This window comes from Poromitra crassiceps, assembly GCF_964638095.1.
Source record: "Poromitra crassiceps genome assembly, chromosome: 1".
Lineage (NCBI taxonomy): Eukaryota > Metazoa > Chordata > Actinopteri > Beryciformes > Melamphaidae > Poromitra > Poromitra crassiceps.
Genome location: NC_139623.1, coordinates 89,240,502 through 89,243,948, shown reverse-complemented (window position 1 = coordinate 89,243,948; position 3,447 = coordinate 89,240,502).

The window sequence follows — 3,447 nt, the reverse complement described above, 5'->3', positions numbered from 1 at the left end:
CTCGACGGTTTACAGAGGATTACAGCTTCCACCGATGCACTGGAGTGGCAGACTGGCTAGCTGGAGAGAGAAACAGGGGGAGTAGACCATGAGCGGTGTGGGAGGAGTGGTCAGAGGGTTGTGCGTGGGTGGGTGTATATTTGTTAGGGGGGTGGGGGGTGGGGGGTCAGGCTGAGAGAAAGAGAAAATGGGGAGGAGATGGAGGAGGAGAGCTTTGACGCCCACTGCTATTGTCCCATCATGATGCAATCCAGCGCTACGAGACACCTCAAGGGTCGACTGGGCTGGGAGGCAGGAGGGCCACTCGACTGGCTGGACGGACAGGATCTGGACCAATCACACGAGCGAGGCTCTGAAAGACAAAAACAGGAGAGGGCAGTTATATTGACTGACGCCGTTTGTCCCAAAACTGTTGACATTAACTTCTTTCTTTTTTTTACCTACAGCAAAATATTTTCCCCACACAAACAATGACTAATTGTACACTTGTGTTTACATGGAGATTCAGTTGGACAGGCTTGACTTATCGGGCCCAGTGTGGCTCCAGTACAGATGCCTCCCCAAAGAGAGGTGTGCTGTCTACAGCGGATGACACATGCACAGACCTGCACTGCTCTGTGGATGAAACTTCACCATTCTTGAACCAATGACCTCGACAGGCCGTGTTGGTACAGACTGTTGACAGGCCGTGTTGGTCAGGCCCGTAGCTACCATTGAGGACACCGAGGTCATGACCTCTGTATTTTCCACACACACACACACACACACACACACACACACACACACACACACACACAAATAAAAAATAAATGAAAAATAGCCCCGGCCCCCAGATCTATTCATCTGTCATTGATGTTTTAAAGCCCTCATAAATAACATGATATATGACAGTTGATCAGAAATGCAACACTTTGCTTCCTCTCTCTGTGCTATACAAGGAAGAGACATAACTCACCACAATGTTCAAATTTTGCATTGGGGCTAGATTGGGGCTAGACTTTGGGGACAGTTCTATTGAAGTGAATGGGTAAGTAACTCCCCTGTAAGTGATGTTTGTGTAGATGGGCCATTGTATTTAATTGAGCAGTATTCTGCCATGTGACCTGTATGCAGAATATAAATTATATTATATATGGGGAGACTTTTATTTTTTGTATCAATTTAAAGCAACAGCACAGTAAAGAGGATATTAACTCATTGAGTGCCAGCCACTTTCGGAAAACGGATGCTCCCAGTGCCAGAGTTTCAGAGCGTTTTCAGTGATTTCTCGAGGCCCACAGAATATTGTGTGATATTACTATGTAAACACCGAACACGCCCAAAGAACGATGAGACTCTCTTCTATCATCAGCAAAAAAAAGTTTATTGATATAATTTTCCGTTCTTTAGTTATGAGCCGGAGAAGATAGGTTGATTTCACCAAAAAGAGACGTTTCAAATTAGAAGCTGAGATAATTAGCCTTTTGTGAAATGAAGCATTTCAAGCACATGACTGACTCTGAAGCTAATATTTTCTGATGTGACACCTCAAAAATAATTTCCTTCAATAAAACAGTGAAAACAAAGGAATTTTGTTTGGCAAAATAATATTTTTTAGCTGCAACCAGCAGCGCTGGCCCCTGCGTGCGCTGCTGGTTGCAGCTTCTTGCTGGTCTTGATTTACTGCTGGTGGGCATCAGATATTCTAGCTTGCCAATCTGTCCATCGAGCCTGCTGTCTGGGTCTGTCTGGGTCGGTGTTGTATGCTGCCCTGCGTGCCCTGCGTGCCCCCCCCCCCCCCCCCCCCCGCAAACCCCTCCTCCGTGGGTGTGGCTCTGGTGGCTCTCTGCTGAGTTTGCTCTGCACTGAAAAGTGCGCTACATCCAGCTTTTTTACAGCGTTCCGCGTGTATTTGTCGCCCGCTCCCATCGCTTCCAGTTGAGAATAATAACAACTCCACAACTAATCATGCGGATGGGCTATCACAGCGGACACGGAGGGGCTCAATTGTGGCAGCAGATTGGCTGCTGCAGGCACAGCTAACGTTATGCTTCATGCATACCGATGCGATTTCCGTTTCCCCATGACTTCTTCTCTCTTTTTTCCTCGCCTTTCTCTAATCTGGAGAGCACTGTTGCCACCTAATGGGTCCGTAAAATAGCTTTTACACATTCAACATCCACCATACTTTCACAGGAGATGGATCTGGCTTTGATCCACGTCCCACTGTCAAAAAACGCAATTGACGACTTTAGTCGTCATTGGCACTCTACGTTAGTATTTGAATTGACGACTATAGTCGTCATTGGCACTCAATGAGTTAATCTAATATGATGTCTGTAGTTCTTTATAGATCTAGCCTCTTAATTTTGATCTCAAAGTGCACCAGATTGAAGCATTTTACTTTAAAATGAACATTTTCTAAACGGCGGGCTCAGCCCCCCCTGGGCCCCCCACGCCGCGCTAAAATGACCTCGGTATTTCTCAAACCCTGACTACGGGCCTGGTGTTGGTACAGACTGTCGACAGGCCGTGTTGCTACAGACTGCCAAGTGCTGCGTTCTCCAACCTTGCATAATCCCCAGCCTTGTATCGCTGTCTGCTGATAGATCCTCACTCACAAATCAATTAGTGCTCGTTAAAGTAGGCAGCATTAGAGCACTAATCCTAATCTGTGTGAGAGCTGTGGGGATGATCTGAAAAACAACTGCAGTGAAGTGGCGAGACAGCACTCTCTAACTTTGTCTTTCATGTTAGCACAGCATACTATGGAAATAATAACATATTATTGGCAAGGCAAAACATATTTCCATAGATTTTTGCAGTTGTGATTTGAGTCCCAGAGGTCAAGTTTTACTTTTAAAGCTTCAGCACCTACTGGTGTGTGTTTGAAAAGCTTTCAGTAGCTCTGGGGGTGGGGGGGATCGCTGCATGATAGCATCACAATATTTTGTGTGGCAAATATATCCCATCGCACGAATGCCAAGTATCACGATATTTGATTATATAAATTGTCAGGTGCATGCAACATTTACAGTATATCACTTGCGCTCGATTCCTCGCCCGCCCTGCAGCGCATCGAGCTGGTCCTGCTCGCAAGCATACGCAGCTGCATACTCACTGCTCTTATGACATCCCTGATGAATGACATGACTGATGATGTAGGGCTGTTTGATTTTGCCAAAAAATTTAATTGACGATTTTTTCTCTCAAAACTCGATGTTCGATTTCTTTTATACTATTATACTTCTCTAAACATTTGTTGCCTTGCAGAGCTCTTTTTTCTCAAAAGTGACAAATTACGCTTTTACTCTGAAGGCAGAACAACCCAACTTCCTGTTTTAGCCTAACTTGCTATGCCTAACTTCCTGGCTGTTGCTTGCTAACCTGCAGTCACATGGCACTGGGGGATTTGCTGTTTTGGAGGTGAGTCCTGCCTGGTAACGTTACTTGGTAGCCTCACATGTT